At 37.4% G+C, this 7,666-nt stretch overlaps 1 long non-coding RNA gene across 6 annotated transcripts in view; it reads left to right on the top strand.

The window, feature by feature from the left end:
- LOC109950439 overlaps positions 2,862-7,666 on the top strand; it is a 12,758-nt gene continuing 7,953 nt past the window's right edge. The window contains exons 1-8 of one of the 6 annotated variants that reach the window (XR_002272637.1): positions 2,862-3,232; positions 3,316-3,389; positions 3,467-3,586; positions 3,672-3,758; positions 4,180-4,297; positions 4,581-4,717; positions 7,256-7,412; positions 7,507-7,626. This is a non-coding gene — a long non-coding RNA (uncharacterized LOC109950439). Of the gene's footprint in view, positions 3,233-3,315; positions 3,390-3,466; positions 3,587-3,671; positions 3,759-4,179; positions 4,298-4,576; positions 4,897-7,255; positions 7,627-7,666 lie in introns of those variants that run through there. The other 5 variants (XR_002272636.1, XR_002272638.1, XR_002272640.1 and 2 more) reach the window with 5 other exon arrangements.

Genomic DNA, 7,666 nt, shown 5'->3' with positions numbered 1-7,666 from the left:
ATCTCTGGAACAGACGTAGTAGTACTCCATCGCAAAATACGCGGGACAGCGGTCGGATCAACAACCTTGCAGTAATTCAGGTCCGCCATTCTAGGAATTAAATTCATATACCCAAATCTACACAAATTCACAGGACAAAAGTCATTATTTATGTTTTAAAGAAAAACAAAACATAACTGACATGAACATTATTACCATGTACCTGGAAAGCATACGTGAAACCTTTAAAACTCCATTCAAAATTAATTAAATTAAGAAATTTAATTTAGGAATTTAATTTAGAGTCGGGGTGTTACACCCGTTACCTTACTTTTCCCCTTCCCTCTTCCCTCTTCATTTTCCAAGCTTTTCACATACTTTGTTGGTGCAGAAAATAGACTGTCTTGGGTTTTGTCAAAGGACACCGAACCCCACGGATAACTGTTGAACGCATCCAAGTCCTCTACAAGGGTCAGGTAATTTAGATTGATGTTCAAATGTTTGTCCCTTCCCAAAACCACTAACTCAGCAAAGTAAACAAGAGCTAGCTTGTAGATGTCATCTTCCTCTGTGCACCTCAGAAATGCTTCTTCTAAAGCATTGCATGTAATTCCTTCGTCTATAAAATATCTTTTCTGAAGTCTGATTTCATCACTCTCTCCACTGGAAACTTCAGGCACTTCCCCAAAACGAAGCCCTGTGATCAAACAGAAATCCTGACGAGTGAACTGAGCAACGTCACACCCTAATAAGAAACTCAGTCCATCCAAGTCTTTCACACCCTGCCCCGTTACTCTAGCAACAAAGCCCCATGCACAATCTGCCCGCTAAACTGAATCTTATCTATATTCAGAAGATGGCCAAAGCATGATGTCTTGAATTGTTCTAATTGTTCCGCACTCAACTTCGCTCGAATTGCAGCTAGAGATGAATTTGCATGTGAGCAGTTGTTCACCCGTGACGAATATGCCTCTGCCTCTGGCCATACCAGCTCCACGTTGGATCCCATTTCCTCAAATACAATGTGAAATAACGTGAACACATATACTACCACGTATTTGCACAATCACAACTAGTCAACCAGGCACATTACAAATTTTACAAAGTACATGAGCATACGGATTACTGATCACGGGCTTTAACATCATCAAAGCAATATGACAAATTTTGTGCAAATACCTGTTAATGCAATGATTATGTGAATTACAAACAATTTCACGTGTTTTATTTATGGATCCATACTCGTGTGAGTGCAATGTAGGCAAGTTCTGCACTTCACACACATGACAATTATTGTCATCTCATACACAACACAAAATAAATAAATAAGAAATATAGTGGAAGGAAGCAAAGCAAAGCATCTACTCTGCTATCTGCTTGCTAAGCAATTGCCACATCCTTCCCTCTTTCTTTCTAGCTTTTTCTTCAGTCACCCACAATCGTCATAGATCAACCTTCATTTCAAATGCTTTGCACTTTTATTCATGAGTTTATTATTATCTGTTCTCATTTCTCATAGGCAAATTTAGTAACAAATGAAATCATATTTATTTCACAAAATATATAAATTCTAGTGCCAGAGAGGTACTCTTCACTTTGCACTGCTTCAAATGTGGAAGGTTTTGAGCGCCTCCTCCAATTTAACACCATTATCTTATTCATATCATTACTAACATGTTATTGACATGTTATTGAGATGTTATTGACATGTGATTGACTCTATTTTCATTCGTTTTTTAACATATACCCAAGCAAAAATTAACATGCAATTGAAGCACAAATAAGAGATGCCAAATCCAACAACATTGATGGTACAAATTGAGGAAAACCATTACTTTAACCCTAAACTCAAATTCCTTAAATTACTCATCAAATGCTTTGCACTTCTATTCGTGAGTTTATTATTATCTGTTCAAATGTTTGTCAGGCAAATTTAGTAACAAAGGAAATCATATTTACTTCATAAAATATATATATATATATATATATTCTACCGTCTCTTCTTAATCTGCACTATGCACTGCTTCAAATGTGGAAGGTTTTGAGGGACTTCTCCAATTCAACACCATTATCTTATTCATATCATTATTGACATGTTATTCACTTGTTATTGACTTGATTTTCATTCTTTTTTTAACATATACCTAAGCAAAAATTAACATGCAACTCAAGCACAACGAAGAGATGCCAAATCCAACAAAATTTATGCTACAAATTGGGGAAAACCATTACTCTAACCCTAAACTCAAATTTCATAAATTACTCACCAAATGCTGGTTATTGCAAGGTGTCTGTGTCGGGTCTTTCTGTTTCTTTGCTCCACAAATGGAACCTACCACTTCCAACGATTACAGCTTCTCCCCTTCCCCTTCCACTGCTTCGCCCCTTCACTGATTTGGAATCCACACCTTTGCCCCTTCTACTCCAAATAAATACTTTTTCAGGGTCTAGAGAACGGAGTGGCGAATCGTTGCCTTCAACTGTTGTTAGCCGTTGCAACAGTTGGGTTTCTCAAACCTCTGGGTTTTAGAGAGATGAGTTCTTTCTGTTCAAAGTTCGAACTTGCCTCTTCTTCTTCTTTTTCAGATGTGTTTCCCTCTTCTTCTTCTTTTTGGACGTGCTGGATATTCAATTCGGGTTTGGGTTCCTCACCTACCCAACTGTGAAACTTTATCTCAATTCTCCCCAGCCCTTGGATTGATCTGATGGCTATAAAGTGAACCCCTTATAACTTACCCCTTATAACTTTCCACTCATTGTAGTCTGACCGATAACAAGCCTTTGGTCCAATATCCATTTGTTTCTGGGCTTGAGTTGCACTATACTGAGAGAAGGCTTCGGCCTGTCCGTTGATCTCAATTTGTTTGTTGAGCAAGGGGGCCCATTTCACCAGAAAAATTAAATAAATAAATATTCGTAAGAGCCAATAGTATGAGCAGGGCTGCAATTTGACGGTCAAGAGAGACGAAGTTGGTAGAGTGACACGTGGCATTAACCAATTAGCCTCATCTTCTGTCTCTGTCTTTACCAAAGATGCCCCTCAAACCTCCTCAAAGATTCCTTTGTTCACTCACCAAATCTCTCTCTCTCTCTCTCTCCACTCTCATCCTCCCCCTTCCTCCAAAACCCTAATTCCCTGCACCTCCTCTTATGGCAGCCCTAGACGCCTCTCCCTGTCCAAATTCACCTCCTCACGTCCCCAACTTCCCTGTTCTGCTTCCAAGGAGGGTTCCTCCGGAGATAACACCCCCAGGTAATTAATAGAATTTTCTTCCTGGTGTTTGGTTGATGAGAAAATGCTGAGTTTTAATTTCCTTTTTTTTTTTGTCCTCTCAGCACTTTTTGTATCATAGAAGGGCCAGGACAACATCAGGAGCAGGCGCAACAAGATTTTCCTTCTCATGGAAGAGGTCAAAACTCAAAAGTTTGTCTTGAATGTTCATTTTCTTATGGCATATTCTTTGTTTGATACATTTGGTTTTTGTAGCTAAGGAGATTGCGGGTGCAGCACCCCACAAAGATGGCGAAAGATATCGATGAGGCTTGCGAGGAAGAGTAAAATGAGATGCTGGACATTCCATAAACTATCCCTTTTCTCAATCATGTGGTGGGTTTCATTTATAACGTAGCAAACTGTCTTGAGCTTGCCGTTTAGTTTCGGCTAACATTGTGTGATTTTTGTTGTCATGTAGACACCAAAGACATTGAAGCAGCTCTACCTCACAAGTTTATAAATGATATCTACTGTAATTGTATTTGGGGGCCTTATTGCACACACGGTAAGTCTGTAAATGTAGATTGTCAATTTAAGTTTCTTTATCGTGACTGTATGGTGCTCATTCTATACTATTATTCTAAGTAGATTTTCATTTTCCTTACCTCTTTATGTCTAGTGACCCTTATAGCAGGGTGGTACATGTTCCTCTTAATATTAATTTTAAAGTTCATGCGTTGTGCTGGGAAATATGTTCATGCACTTTACTGTTATATGCATAAATGTCTCAACCTGCTCTCTGTGGCAGTTGGAACTAAAATTAGGTATAGGAGGTACCTCATATGAAGACTTCATTCGCAGATTTATTGAACATGCTTTTTCCTGATTACGAATTTAAAGTTCAAGCAACCATTATTTGTGTCTCTATGAAATACGGATTTGCTTACTTCTTGTCCTAAATTACTTCTGTTGGATCTTGAATTCAGTTAGGTTGATCCCATTCTGGCATCTTTCTCGGGTGGGGCAGTGGGTGTTATTTCAGCATTGATGTTGATTGTATTGAGCAACAAGAGAAGAAAAGGTGCAAATACTGCCGCGGAATTGGTATGTTTCAACTTGTCTCAAATACAATTGTGCCAACAGATTTTCATGCTCAACAGTTGCATTTGAATGTAGGATCTCTTTGACAATTTTATTTATTAAACAAAAACGGGATGATGTTGTGGATGTTATGTTTCTTCAAATTTATTGAAGTTTTTTTCATCACAAAAGCTATTTTCAACTTATTCTGTTACTTTTTTTTGGGGTGTGGTTTCCTTTTTTTTTCCTGCATAATTATTGTTCTTTTGTGTGAGTTTGAAAATTGTGTCTAATCATACTTAGACAGGGTACTTGGCCTCTGCTAGATGTTCCGCAACTGGTGTGTGCTTGAACATCAATCCTATATCAGAATCTAGTGCATCGGACCGCCCTTTGCGAGTTCCCACAACTGAGAGGTGTCAAAATTGCTCTGGTGCTGGAAAGGTATGGAATTTGTTATACATGGTGGCTTGTTCATGAGATATGATTTGGCATGTTGAAGTTTTGGAACTGCCATTTATCATACTTATCTACTAGTGTTGTTGATCATTTGTCTTGGCATGTGTTACACATGCTTCAAATCTCTCCATAAATCCATCTTATCATGTTTTCCTATGGTTTTAGTCATACTTTTATATATATCTTTTTGTTAATTATTAAGAAAAATTAGGTTTTAGACATAATTAACTTTATTAATTAGTTTGTAAGATATTGGATATTTTGGTTTTAGTTTTAATACCTAGGAAATCTGCTACAAACAACCAGAAACCAAAAGGCAAAGTACTAAAACTAATATCAAAACACATTTAACTTCATGAGCAGTTATAACATTCCCATAAATCCTAGCAAAAAGCACTCTGAAATTGAATTATGGAACCAGAAACTGCATTTTCTGGTCAAAATTTGCTACAAACAACCAGAAACCAAAAGGCAAAAACAGTACTGAAACTAATATCAAAACACATTTAACTTCATGAGCAGTTATAACATTCCCATAAACCCTAGCAAAAAGCACTCTGAAATTGAATTATGGAACCAAAAACTGCAATGCAGTTTCTGGTCAAAATCTGCTACAAACAACCAGAAACCAAAAGGAAGAAACAGTACTGAAACCGTCGTCGGTGTAAAACCTAAAATTGAAGAGAGTACTGATTCATTTTCTTACGGTTTAGCTTCGGTCGTCGTCGGTGGTCGTTGCTCGTCGTCGTTGGTCATCGTCGCCGTTGCTCGTCATCTTCGTTTGTGGTCGTCCCCGTTGCTGCTCATCGGCTTCGTTTTTGGAGAATAGTTTGTAGGTTTGCAGTGGATATGAAAGGTCGCGCGAAACCAGTTTTTGAAGTGATTAAATTTGAGTAGTGTCGTTTTGTGTTGTGTTTTGTAGGAATGTTATGTCGTTTTGATAGTTTTAAGTTTTGGTTGTCTGGGAAACCGGCTTCTAAGATTCCCACGCTGCACGATATTGAAACACTAGCTACTTTCCAATGTTGCTTCCCATCAAACACTAGGTACTAGCTTGTTTTACTGACCCAGTGTTGCTTCCCATCAAACACTAGCTTTACCCGAGCAAAAGACAACCATTTACCTGATCAAAAGACACCACATTTCCCCATCAAAGTGTCAAGTTTCACATGCTGCTGCTATTGCGTTTCAAAGCTTTTTTGTACTACTACTTGACCCCAAAAATAAATAAATAAATATATATATAAAATAAAAAAAAATATAAAGCTTTTTTGTTCTACTTTTTATAATGCTTTTGGATTAAAAAAATACAAATAATGGTGGGATAGGTCGGCAAAGCCTGTTTCCATCAACCATGTGTATGGTTACATTTTCCACTAGTTGCTTTTGTGGGATTTATTTGACTGCTAGTGCGTGCTTGTTTGGTGTGCATTGGGAGCTGCTTCTCTCCTCTACTTTATTGTATTGTATTTGCTTTCTCTCTGTATGATCTCTTTATGCAATGAAAAGAACCAGTTTTCAATTATTTTTTTAAAAAAAGCCCGAACCGGCTTCTAAGTTATTGGTAAATCAAACTTTCCTGTGTAAATTTGTTTTTCTTTCAGGTGAGGTATGTGTAAAAACGTTGTTGGTAATTTAAATGTGGGTTTTTCAAATCCTTTCTCAATTTTTTCACACTTTATCAGCCACATTAAATGTGTGTTGTGAATCTACTAGTTAGCATTCAAATCTCCTTTAGAATGTTGCACAATCTACTTTTTATAATGCATTTGGATTTATTAAAAATACTACTCCCAATCTACTTTTTACATTGCTTTTGGATAAATAAATAAATAACAAAATAATGGTGGGATGGGTCAGCAAAGCCTGTCTATCAACCATGCCTAGGGAACCGGCTCTTCTTAGATTCCCACGCTGCGCGATATTTTCGTTAAAGCTCTTCACGTTCCTGCCTTGTATTTTCACCAGGTAGCTACAGTCCCCCAACTGGCCCCCATGATGGCTGATATTAATTTATTTTTTTTTCATGGATGGCTAACGTGAAGATGTATCCAACTATTAATAAGAGTACTTCTGCTGATATTTCAAATTTCATACACTCATACGAACCTTTATCCATTTTTGGTTCTGCTCTTCGATGTCCTGCATCATCGAAAATGGCAAAGAGAGAGCAAATGCAAGCACAACTCCTTTCCTCTTTCACTCTCCTTCTAACTCCAGAATTAAACCCAACACTCAACCTCTACCTCACCCTCCTCCTATATATTGACATCATCTTCCTTCACATTTTACTTACATCCTAAATTAACTACATATTTCATTTGCATCATCATCTAAACACATTTTACATGGCTATTCCCCGTTCTTTAAAATTGATCCGCCTCTTAAAAAAAGCTTGGAGCACCCTTAAACAATCCAACGCTAGGAGAAACAAAAATCAAAAGAATAGAGCAACAACAAGTTTACCAAGTGTACTCTCCCAAATTCAAAAGCTTGATACAATCTATGTAAAAACCGCGGCAGATATGGAGGTGGTGGAAAAACTTATCAATAAGGAACCGTGGAAGGGCACCCACATTGTTGTGAAGACCAAACAAGATGCCACAACTGCAACTATTAAACGAAAGGCCAAAGAGCTTAATTTAAAAGTCATTGAAAGTGACGATTGGAAGGACGCAAAGTAAGTCTCTTTTTTTGTGAGTATTTATTATTTTCATTTAGCTTAGTTATGAATATTATTAGAATTAATTTTGTATTTAATATTGACTGAATAGCACTGAAAGTTCTCTGGAATCTGGGGGCGGAGACACTAGTGGGGAGAACTCCGACTCCAACGCCGGAACAAGAAACTGTGACTAGTAATTTAATTATTAGTGGCTGTTATGTAGTTTGAAATCTGCCAACACAATATTGGTTGTTTTATTTTGGTGTGTA

This window comes from Prunus persica, chromosome G7, assembly GCF_000346465.2.
Source record: "Prunus persica cultivar Lovell chromosome G7, Prunus_persica_NCBIv2, whole genome shotgun sequence".
NCBI lineage: Eukaryota > Viridiplantae > Streptophyta > Magnoliopsida > Rosales > Rosaceae > Prunus > Prunus persica.
The sequence above is the reverse complement of the archived record's forward strand: the minus strand, read 5'-3'. Positions and strand labels throughout refer to the sequence as shown.